The sequence below is a fragment of the Odocoileus virginianus genome, chromosome 25, assembly GCF_023699985.2.
Source record: "Odocoileus virginianus isolate 20LAN1187 ecotype Illinois chromosome 25, Ovbor_1.2, whole genome shotgun sequence".
Classification (NCBI taxonomy): domain Eukaryota; kingdom Metazoa; phylum Chordata; class Mammalia; order Artiodactyla; family Cervidae; genus Odocoileus; species Odocoileus virginianus.
The window spans coordinates 42599850-42612681 of NC_069698.1; positions in this window are offsets into that span (position 1 = coordinate 42599850).

Consider the following 12832-nt stretch of genomic DNA (forward strand, 5'->3'; position numbering starts at 1 on the left):
AAAGGAAAGCAATGCTAGTTGTTACCCAATGCTACGCACAGTTCCTTGGAGAGGTAGACTCTGCTGTTGAAGCTAATAGCATTTGAGCTGGTCCAGTAAGCCTGGTTGATGTGAACTCAGTGCTGATGAGACAAAGGTACTGAAGCGCTCCAATAAGGAAAAACACTGTTTCCTCTGAGCTCAAAGCTCTTGATCCACTTGAAAGGTTAAACCAATGCATTCCACTTGGTTCCCAGGTGTAGACACAGCCATCCACCATTGCTCCAGGATAAAATTCAGTGTATTAGTTTGCATCTCTGATGCTATGAAATTCATTTTCCTACAGAGAATTTGTTTTTACAATAATATCTGAAAATGACTGAAACTTTATTCAGACATCAATCTTGCAGGAGACGCTTTCCCCAAAACAAGAAGAGCAAGACTTAGCAATACCTCATCACAGGGCAATTGCAGAAAAGATAAAGAATGGAGCTTCAACATTCTAAGTCTAGAGAGACATTCTAGAGAGACAATACCTCTATCTTGAACTGACTCCTCTTTTTTGAGGAGTAAAGCCCCTTGCCTAATAATACATCCTTTGGGTCTGCCGTTCATCACAGAACTGTTCAAGGAATGATCTGTGATCCCAGGATCCACTGCTTAAAATGAGTCACTGGTATAACTTTCCATCCCCTTAGATGGGTTTGAAATGATATATTCACTAGTGAGATTATGTGATTGCCATTTAAAACTCTCTAGTGCCTCAGTTTCCCCATTGCTAAACTGGAGATGATAACGGTACCTACTTGAGAAGTTTGATTAAGTGAGTTTTATATAAGAAAAAGCTTAGGACAACCCTGGAACTATAAGCACTATGTAACTCTTAGGTTTGTTTTTTTGGCTGCACCTCACAGCTTGCGGGATCCTAGTTCCCTCACCAGGGATTGAACTCAGGGCCTCAGAGGTGAAAGGGGGGCGTCTTGACCATTGGACCACCAAGGAATTCCTTAGCTATCACTTCTTTAGGACTGTTGGCAGGGAACACACCTTTTTTGTGCACCAGTACATCCCGAGTAACAAACCACTGTGTCTGGTAAACAGTAGGGTGCAATAAATGCTTGTGAGTGACTTAATAGCAAAAAAAAAAAAAAAAAAAATGCATAAATAGAGTGCCTGACAAGGCTTTCGTGGTGCCTCCTTGTCCTGTTAATTTCTTGCTTTCCCTGAACTCTGTAATTTTGGGATTAGGAGCAGCTGGTTGCTTATGTTTATAACCCAAACACAAAGAGAACTCTGAGGGTCTTAGAGGGAGAGCCATAATGTCTTATAAACACTACAGCTTAGATAGTGAAAGTTTATTTCCATATTAGCTGTTTTCACCAATGAAAATTGCTTAGAACATTATTTTTGGAGTGTTAGACATTGAAAAGATTGACTTGAAATCCCTAATTTTCACAGCCATGCTCTTCAAAATTTCCTTTACAGCAGGATAAAAATGAAAACAGGAATATATCCTATGTGTATAGGAAGCATTTTGCAATCGAGGAGTCTTCAGTCAAGAATTCAATTAATTTGCTGCCATAACTTATGATTCCCATCAGAGTTAACTTCCTGTTTCTCCTAAATAGCAGACATACTTGCAAGGTGAAGAAGGAGAGGTCAGTGGAGTTGAACTCTTAGATCAACAGTCTTAGTTCTGCTCACTGGAATGGATGCACTTGGTTTCAAAAGCCCTGCTGTGATCCAATGGTTTAAATTGCAGTGTATTTTTCCAGAATAACAATGTTAGGTTTCAGGTTTCACAACCAGCTTAAGGAATCCTTTTAAGTCTTCCTCAGAAGTGGAATGCAATACAAAGAGTACTAGAAAATCCAGCCATCATTTGTAATGATTCCTCATTGGGATGCTTTTAGATTCTCCATATAGGGACCCAGAAATGTATCTTTCTTAACAGTGAAATTAGGGACCACACCTCTCTCCACCCTCCACTTGCTGTCTTTGAAAGTAATGATGCTTCCAATCTCTACTTAAGCAGGAGGTGGCTCCTCTGGACCACACAGAGAATGAGAATGAGAAATCAGGGGGCAAGAAGGAGCCCAGGAGGACACAGACTATTTGCAGGCTGACCTCAGTCTGAACTCAGTCTGGCTTTTTTGAAAATCCCAAAGCATGAGCTACAAACTCTATGCCTCAAACTCTTGTTATTATCCTTTATTTCCAGTTAGATCATGACCTTCTTATTAAAAAATGAGTTCCTAGAAAGACTGATCCTTGATAAATTCTTTATCATGACTGTCTAACCATGTTGCTTGTCACACATGAGGAGCTATATCATTGTTGAAATCGCTCCAGTTTCTAACCATCCCTGATCTATTAAGGAGGATTATATAGTTTGATAGTTTCTCTCCTTCCTCTTAGGTAGAACTCAAGTTCTACTGTCAACTCAAGTAAGAACTCAGTTATTTGGATGCATCTTTTGAATTTCATTGCAAATAAAATAAAATGAAATAACAATTTCATTGTTAAATAAAAATAGGGTAGCAATTCTAGCCAGATGCTGTGAGTGAGTGAGTTGCTCACTCGTGTCCAACTCTTTGCGATCCCATGGACTGCAGCCTACCAGGTTCCTCTGTCCATGGAATTCTCCGGGCAGGAATACTGGAGTGGGTTGCCATTTCCTTCTCCAAGAGAAAGACAATAAACCATAATGAAACAGGAAGGAAGGGAGCAGGACACAACTTTTAAAAGAATGACATAGTCATGTGGTGGTGGTGGTTACGTTGCTGAGTTGTGTCCTACTCTTGTGACCCCATGGATTGTAGCCTGCCAGGCTCCTCTGTCCATGTGATTCTCCAGGCAGGAATGCTAGAGTGGGTTGCCATTTCCTTCTCCAGGGGATCTTCCCATCCCAGGGATTGAACCCAGGTCTCCTGCATTGTAGGCAGATTCTTTACCAACTGAGCTACGAGGACATAGCCATAGAACACGACAAAGACTGGTTAGAACCAACTGGGTCCAAGATGGCACATGACTTGACTTCCACTAGACCTTGAGCATCAGTGGATCTCATTATAAACATGTGTGTACATACTAAGTCACTTCAGTCGTGTCCAATTCTTTGTGACCCCATGAACTGCAGCCCACCAGGCTCCTGTGTCCATGGGATTCTCCAGACAAGAATACTGGAGTGGGTTGCTATGCCCTCCTCCAGGGGATCTTTTCGACCCAGGTATCAGAGCAGTGTCTCTGAAGCCTTCTGCTTTGGCAGGCAGGTTCTTTACCACTAGCGCCACCTGGGAAGTCCATCAGCATGTTAAATGACATTTTCACAGTTGCCATGACAATTCCGAAGCCAACCGTAAAAGGTCAAAGAGTGGGCAGTGGCTCAACTTTTGGAAATCCCCACCTCTTTCCCAAAGTAGCTGGAGTATTCCCCCTACTATTAGCCTATGAAATTACCAAGCATTATAAAAACTGACAACTCCATACCCTGCGGCTGCCCTGAGCTTCTGAGATGGCCCACACTCTCTTGTGGAATGCTTTTCTCTTTAAATAAATCCACTTCTTACCGATCACTTTGTCATTCACTGAATTCTTTCTGTGAGGAGACATCAAAAACCTGAATTTCAAGGTGTGTGATCTCAATTGAAAGACCATGGTTTCAATAACCCTTAAAGAAAGATGTGCTGGCCATCTTTCACTGTGTTAGCCTGTATGAACATTGGGGCTGTGAGCAGAGGTAAATCTGAATTTACCAAGAGATTCCCCAGCCTATGGCTGATTGTACCATAAAGCACCCAATCAGGTGCCTCCCAGTGGTGGGGACCTGTTGGGTTCATGGACCTGAACGTCAGACTGTGTACTTTCTGCCTTGGTTTATCTGAGATTCTTCTGTCTTTTCAGTTGTTACCCCAACTCTTATCTCTTTTTCTGAGCTATCATGACTGGGACTCAGTTTCTTGAAACCAAAACACTTTGACCAAGACAACTGAGCTAGATCTTTAAGGATAAGGACAAGAAAGCAAAAAGACCAAAATAAAAACCCATCTTCCACCTGCCAGAGGAATCTTTACAAGAACTGAGAAGGTCTCTGAGGTCTGTAGATACATATATGAAATAAGGCATGGTGGGTAGTGGAGGGGGATAAAAGACCCGATTTGAAACGTTTGCCCATTTCTGAGTGTGAAATACTCCAATCATGACGATTCAAAGCTCTTAATACTTTAACAACCAATTTACAAAGTTGCTTTGTAAGTTTAACAGCAGATACTTGCAAGCAAGCCAATGAGCACTTGCTCTAGTGTACACGTGGGCCATGGACAAGGGGTTGGGGAAAGACCCTTAGGGCTTGTCTCCCTTTTCTCTCTTCTCTTCTCATTTTGACCTGAGTGGGGAGAAGAGGGTTCTCAGTTGGAGGAGACTGAGTTTTCTAAAAAGGAATGAGGAGAAAAGAACACAGCTTATAACCACTGATGGAGAGAAGCAAATTCCTGCCAGTTGAGAAGGTGAATAGAGGCTTCGTTCATACATAGAGCTTAGTGGTGGGAGGAGCAGATCCATTGAGGGATGGATTTTATTTTATTCTTGGTAGACTCACTTGAGAAATAACCATGGAGGACCTGTGGCCCCTTAACTTATATCCCTCTTATATATTTTACCCACTACAAGCTTAAAGGAGTTAATAATTTTCACCTGTTGTATGTAAATAGGACAGAAGTTAGAACAATTACAGAGATACACTGTGTTCTGAAATTCAGGACGTGCAGCCCCCAAATATGCACTTTGGTGAACTGATTATTTTGAGCTGTAGGCACTTGAGAAATAGCAAATGCAGAGAGGCTTTCTCTGGACTCCCCTCATCTGCCTAAAGACATATTCTCCAAAAGGATTGTGTGCATACACTAAGTCGCTTCAGTCATGTCCGACTCTCTGTAACTCTACTGTAGCCCACCAGGCTCCTCTGTCCGTGGGATTCTCCAGGCAAGAATACTGGAGTGGGTTGCCATGCCCTCCTCCAGGGGATCTTCCCAAAACAGAGGTCGAACTCGAGTCTCCTATATCTCCTGCATTGGCAGTCAGTTTCTTTACCACTAGTGCCACCTGGGGAGCCCAAAGAAATGCCATTGTCCTAAATCCTTTTTCTGGGAATTTCTTCAACCAGGGAAGATGGTAGGAGAGATTAGAAGTGAGAGCTATGCTCAGACAAACCTTGTCACTTACTATCATATTTCCCATCTAATCTTCTAAGGGTCCATTTGTCTTTCCTAAAAATCATTTGCTTTCTTTTAAGTGGTCTACATCACCCCTCTCCCTATTAAGACAGTATATAACCTCTCATATATCACTCTTTTTTGGAGTTTTTATTTTTATTTTTCCTGTGATGTCTCTGTATATGTAACTCTAAGTTAATTCCTTTGTAAACCTTTTCTCCTGTTAGTCTACAATTGCCAATTTATTTCAGAGACCTAGCTATTGGACTTAGGAGGGTAAAGGAAATTCTTTTCTCCCCTATCATTCTACAAAAATGACGTTCTTTCACTTCCACTTTGGGTGAAGAAAATCCTCTGGAACTGTACAGCATAGGAGCCCTGCATGTAAACAACATAGGAGAATTAAACCTATTGGTTAATATGCTGTGATGTCAATTGCTTGAACAACTTTCTCATCTTAGTAATATTAACCCATGTGGAATAGAGTTTGTTTTTGTTTGCTTGCTTTTTGGCCATGCTATGTGGCTTATGAAATCTTAGTTCCGCGGTCAGGGATCAAACTCTGGCACACAGCAGTAAAAGCCCAAATCTAACCCCTAGACTGCCAGGGGAGTCTAAGAGTCTGGAATAGAGTTTTGATTGATAGGCTATATAGGTTTAGAAGACATGCAGAGAATAATAGCATAGATCAATCTTCTCTGTCTTGACTCATTTTTTAAAATTTTTTAATGAATTTTTAATTTTAGAATAAGTTTGGATTTACAAAAAAGCTGTGAAAGTAGTACAGAGTTTTTGTATATCCTACATCCCAGCTTCCCCTGTAATTAACATTTTACATTAATATAGTAATTTGTCACTATTAGTGAACCACTGTTAGTATATAATTGTTACCTAAAGCCTATATTCTCTTTAGATTTCTTTCATTTTCCCTAAATGTCTTATTTCTGTTCTAGGATCCCTTCTAGGAAACCACATCACATTCAATCATCATGTCTCCTGAGGCTCTTTAGTGCTGTGACAGTTCTCAGATTTTTCTTGTTTTTGATGACCTTGACAGTTTTGAGGAGTACTGGTTAGGATTCTGTAGAATAACCCTCAGCTGAAATTTGTCTGCTGTTTCCCTCCTAATTAGACAGGGGCCGTGGGCTTTGAGGGGAAGATCACAGAGGTAAAGTGCCATTTTCATTATATCTCATCAAGAGTTCAGTTCAGTTCAGTCGCTCAATTGTGTCCGACTCTGTGTGACCCCATGAACCGCAGCACACCAGGCCTCCCCGTCCATCACCAACTCCCAAAGTTTACCAAAACTCATGTCCATCGAGTCGGTGATGCCATCCAACCAACTCATCCTCTGTCGTCCCCTTCTCCTCCTGCCCCCAATTCCTCCCAGCATCTGGGCCTTTTCCAATGAGTTAGCTCTTCGCATCAGGTGGCCAAAATATTGCAGTTTCAGTTTCAACATCAGTCCTTCCAATGAACACCAAGGACTGATTTCCTTTAGAATGGACTGGTTGGATCTCCTTGCAGTCCAAGGGACTCTCAAGAGTCTTCTTTAACACCACAGTTCAAAAGCATCAATTCTTCTGTGCTCAGCTTTCTTTATAGTCCAACTCTCACATCCATACAGGACTACTGGAAAAACCATAGCCTTAACTAGATGGACCTTTGTTGGCAAAGTAATGTCTCTGCTTTTTAATATGCTGTCTAGGTTGGTCATAACTTTCCTTCCAAGGAGTAAGCATCTTTTAATTTCATGACTGCAATCACCATCTGCAGCGATTTTAGAGCCCCCCCAAAATAAAATCTGTCACTGTTTCCATTGTTTCCCCATCTATTTGCCATGAAGTGATGGGACCAGATGCCATGATCTTAGTTTTCTGAATGTTGAGCTTTAAGTCAACTTTTTCACTCTCCTCTTTCACTTTCATCAAGAGGCTCTTTAGTTCTTCACTTTCTGCCATAAGGGTGGTGTCATCTGCATATCTGAGGTTATTGATTCCAGCTTGTGCTTCTTCCAGCCTGGCATTTTGCATGATGTACTCTGCATAGAAGTTAAATAAGCAGGGTGACAACATACAGCCTTGACATACTCCTTTGACACAGTTTATTATGTTGATGTTGAATTTGGGCTTCCCAGTTACTCCAGATGGTGAAGAATCAATCCCTGGATCACGAAGATCCCCTGGAGAAGGGAATGGCTACCCACTCCAGTATTCTTGCTTGGAGAATTCCATGGGCAGGGGAGATCTGGCTGAGAAGTATTTGTCAGGTTTCTCCATTGTGTAGTTACTCTTTATCTTTACCCCTGTTTTTTTGTTCTGGGGAGTGATGACTGCAAAGAATACAATGTTTCCTGGAATGCTCTTTGGCTTAATCCATATATTGAAGCTTCCTTACTCTGGTTATGGTTCTTAAGCTTAGCTGGCCATAGAAGTTACATTGCTATTTTTATTTAAGTTGGCTGAGTTGGCAGCATACAGGATCTCAGTTCCCTGACCAGGGGTCAAACCCATGCCCTCTGCCTTGGAGGCTCAGAGAAACAACCACTGGACCAGCAGGGAAGTCTCTGCATTGCCAGTTTTAAAAATGCACATTCTTGAGTCCCACTCCTGAAGTCTCTGATTCATTTGGACAGAGAGGCTTTGGGCAGGAACCCACATTTTTAACAAACACACTGTCTGTTCTAATACAGCATCTCTAGACTACATAGACTTTGAGAAAATGGGCCTAAACTGTAAGGAGAAAGGAAGAAATCCTGGATATAATCAGAAATTGCCATTTCCGTTTATCTGATGCTGAAGTAGAGGAAAATTTCATTTTGAGTTGCCCTTTTTGGCATCATCCCAAGGCATACCACACAGTTAGATCTAACCCAGAGCTCTCCCCCTCTTTAAAGCACTTTGTACCACCCTTCCTCTCCCCACTCCCCCCTGCTGGATGGGAGAACCACTTTCCAAAGTGCTTCGATAGCATTTTGTTAAAACCAACATCCTATGTTAATGCAACTATCTGTGGGCTTACACAGCAAAAATAAATGAAGAAGTACATCCTATGTTTCAGTGGAAAGAAAAATATTATTATTAAAGAAAAACCTCAACTGACGAGCCACATTTTTATTCTGTAAGGAGAGCAGAATTCACCTCATGGAAAATCATATGTTTTTGTTTAGAAGAACTACTTAGTGGGCCCTTTGGTTATAAAGTTAAAAAGGCTTGACTCAGCCTAGGCTGGAGAGCAAGTAACAAACCAACTAAAATGATGTCCTCCCTGGAGATGGACAGCGTGACTTAGGATGGTGGCTGCTACGTGGGCTTCCTGAAGGAGTGGATGTCAGATCCCTGGAACTCAGGGAAGATGGAGAGGGAACGGCTGAAATAACGCGAAGGACCAATGGGAGATTAGGGAAGAAACAGTCACCGAGAAGTTTCCTGGGGTGAGGAAAGGTGCATCACCCCAAACGAAACTTTAGGATCAGGGCTGCTGATTCTGCCTGCTGCAAATTAATCTCTTAATAAAACATAAATTGAAGCATTGGAAAACTTGTAAGGGTTCGATCCCTGGGTGAGGAAGATCCCCTGGAGGAGGAAATTGGCAACCCACTCCAGTATTCTTGCCAGGAAAATTCCACGGACAGAGGAGCCTGGCGGGTTACAGTCCATGGGGTTGCAAAGAGTCAGACACGACTGAGCGACAGAACAACAACAGGAATGATTTGGTTTTCAGAGTTATGCATTACGTTAGTTTCCTTTGGCTGCATCTCATATTTCATAATTCTTAACACTCTGCAATATCGTGCATCCTTGAGTTCAAAGATGTCACAACAGACAGAAATTTTCTGTCCCTGGAACCTGCATGTTTAGAGCTGGCTAGGACTAATAATTTTCACCATACCAGTTGTCACAGATAATTGTCTCCTAAATTCAAATACATTGACAGAATGGATGTGCAGTCCCTTGAAAGGAGACTTTTCAATATCAGTCTTCTCCCTTTATATCAGTGTTTAGAGATTCCAGTTAAAACATATTGGGAAGCAGAAAAAAAATTTGTGAGTAATGGAATTAGTACTTCTCACATTCCCCTTTCAACTTGGATTGCATTTTTTTTTTTTCTTGACTGCACCACATGGAATTCGGGATCTTAGTTCCTCTTAGGTTGATCAGAGATCAAACCCACTCTCCTTGCATTGGAAGCACGGACTCAATCAATGGACCATCAAGCGAGTCCTCTTTTACATTTTGATGGAAGTTAGGCGTGCTTGTGAGAGAGTCAATTCCTAGGCAGGTTGATAAGAAGTCCAGGGTCCCTGAGGAGGAGAAAGGGTCTGGGGCTCCCAAGGAGGAGAGAGGGCTCCAAGGCTCCCAAAGAGGAGAAAAGGACAAACATTTTTTCCCTACATTTCTTTGTCTTAGTCAATAGAACAATATATCTTGCTCGAGGATGTGTTTCTCCTTAACAAGAACCTTCTGACTCATCTTGTTTTCTTAAAACTTGTATACTATGGGAGTGGGTCTGGTAAGACCTTTCTATTGTTAGTTCTAATCTTGCTAATTTAAGATGTATGTTGTGGGAGTGGGTCTGATAAAAGTATATAAGGCCTTGATAAGACTAGCAAGGGGGGCACTCTCAGTCCCCCTTCTGATGTCTATGTGAAAAGCTTTCTCTGTCCCCTTTTATACTTTAGGGATTCTCTAATAGCTCAGTTGGTAAAGAATCCGTCTGCAATGCAGGAGACCCTAATTCAATTCCTGGGTCAGGAAGATCCGCTGGAGAATGGATAACCTACCCACTCCACTATTCTTGGGCTTCCCTTGTGGCTCAGCTGGTAAAGAATCTGCCTGCAATGTGGGAGACCTGGGTTCGATCCCTGGGTTGGGAAAATCCCCTGGAGAAGGGAAAGGCAACCCACTCCTGTCTTCTGGCCTGGAGAATTCCATGGACTCTACAGTCCAGGGGGTCACAAAGAGTCAGACACGACTGAGCGACTTGCACTGTCACTTTTTATACTTAAACAAAACTTTGCTACATAAAGCTCTTGAGTGATCAAGCCTGGTCCCTGGTCCCAAAGCTAAATCTTCTTCAGAGATCACAAATCCGACATCATTCACTGTAAGCTATTACTTGCGTGCTAAGTTGCTTCAGTGATGTCCGACTCTGTGCGGCCTCATGGACTGTAGCCTACCAGGCCCCTCTGTACATGAGATTTTCCAGGCAAGAATACTGGGGTGGGTTGCAAGACTTTCCTCCAGGGGATCTTCCCAATGGAAGGATTGAGCCCGTATCTCTTAAGTATTTCCTGCTTTGGCAGACGAGTTCTTTACCACTAGCACCACTTGGGAAGCCAGGACCTGGTCACTATTTCCTTAAGGCTCAGTGTGTGCAGAGCTATGTACTAGAGACTGTAGAGCTGATGTAGTATCCAGGCTCTGAATCATTCCTGCACTCAGGGACCTGATTGCCTCAATTCCCAAGAATAAACCAGTGGTAGGAACAGCAGAATGCACGTTTGGTGCATGACTGCAGCCACGAAATTAGAAGATACTTGCTCCTTGGAAGGAAAGTTATGACCAACCTAGACAGCATATTAAATGTTGCCAACAAAGATCCTTCTAGTCAAAGATATGGTTTTTCCAGTAGTCATGTATGAATGTGAGAGTTGGACTATAAAGAAAGCTGAGTGTCAAAGAATTGATGCTTTTGAACTTGTGGTGTTGGAAAAGACTCTTGAGTGTCCTTTGGACTGCAAGGAGATCCAACCAGTGAATCCTAAAGGAAATCAGTCCTGAACATTCATTGGAAGGACTGATGCTGAAGCTGAAACTCCAATACTTTGGCCACCTGATGCAAAAAGCTGACTCATTGGAAAAGACCCTGATGCTGGGAAAGATTGAAGGAGGGAGGAGAAGGGGATGACAGAGAATGAGATGGTTGGATGGCATTACCAACTCAATGGATGAATTTGAGTAAACTCTGGGAGCTGGAGAAGGACGGGAAGGCCTGGCGTGCTGCGATTCATGGGGTCGCAGAATCGGACATGACTGAGCCACTGAAATGAACTGAACTGAGGAACAGGAAAATGTTGAGGAGTGTGTTAGTTTTCTTTTGGTGCTGTAAAAAGATCACAAATTAGGCGGATTAAAAAAAATAATTATCATACGGTTCTTGAGGTGAGAAGTCTGATCTGGTCTCATTGGGTCTAAATCAGAGTGTCGCTATGGCTGGATTCTTTCTGGAGGGCTCTAGAGGAGTTTGTTTTCTTGCCTTTCCCAGCTTCTGGAGACTGTCTCACAGTCCTTGGCTCATGTCCCACGTACATCTTCAAAGTTTGCAAAGGCTGGTCAGTTTTTTCTCATGTCATCACTCTGACTTTTTCTGCTCCTTCTTTCACTTTGAATGACTCTTGTGATTGCATACCCAGATAATCCAGGACAGCATTAATTTATGGGCAGCTGACTAGCAGCTTTAATTTCATCTGCAATCTTAAATTTCCCTTTGAGACTTAACCTAACATATCTGTAAGTTCTGGGGATGGGACATGGACATCTTTGGGGAAACATTCTTCAGTTCATCATAGGGAGCAAACATACGCCAAGATCAGTCATGTGTGGACACAGTGGGGGAAGGAGAGGCTGGGATGAATTGAGAAAGTAACATTGATATATATACTACCACATGTTAAATAGAAAGCTAGTGAGAAGCTACTGTATAACACAGGGAACCCAGTCCGGTGCTCTGTGGGATCTAGAGGGGTTTGAAGGGGTGGGGTGGGAGGGAGGTTCAACAGGGAAGGGATATATACATACAGTTATGTATGTTATGACTGAATCAGTTATAATTGATTTGCGTTGTTGTATAGCAAAAACCAACACAATATTGTGAAGCAATTTTATCCTCCAGTTAAAAAAATAAATTAAAAAAAAAGGATGTTTTGTCCAGAAGTGTTCTGCTTAGTAAACACAATTTACTGAGCCATTGTGGTGCTGGGTGGAATAAGAGACAACGTGAATCTCCAACTATGTCCAGTTTTTGCCTTATTATCTAGCTCCACCATCCTGGTGGGGCTAGTGGTAAAGAACCCACCTGCCAATGTAGGAGACATAAAAGATCTGGGTTTGATCCCTGGATCAGCAAGATCCTCTGAAGAAGGGCATGGCAACCCTCTCCAGTATTCTTGCCTGGAGAATCCCATGAACAGATGAACCTGGAGGGCTATACAGTCCATGGGGTCACACAGAGTTGAACACAACTGAAGTGACTTAGCACAAATACACCCTTCTCCTTTAAATCTGAGCATGCAATTGTAGTATTTTCCTTTAGCCGATCAGTCTTTGATTTTTAACTAGCAAAACTAAAACCATTCAGAAGGGGAATATTTCAAGTGGAAATCTGAGTAATTTTTAGAAATAGCTGACCCATTAGGATGGAAATGGAAGAACAGTTCTTTGAAACACATTGCAAGAGAATACAATGCAGTAATAACACCCTCTGTGTATGTATTAACTATCCTTTTTATAAAGATCCAGTTGTTTTCTTATATATAACTTGACTCCTTTTTCTGTAGTGGATCCTCTGTGGAAAGACCTGCCCAGCACCTGCCCTGCCTATCACACACAGAGCCATGGCCTCAATCCCACCTCATAGAGACC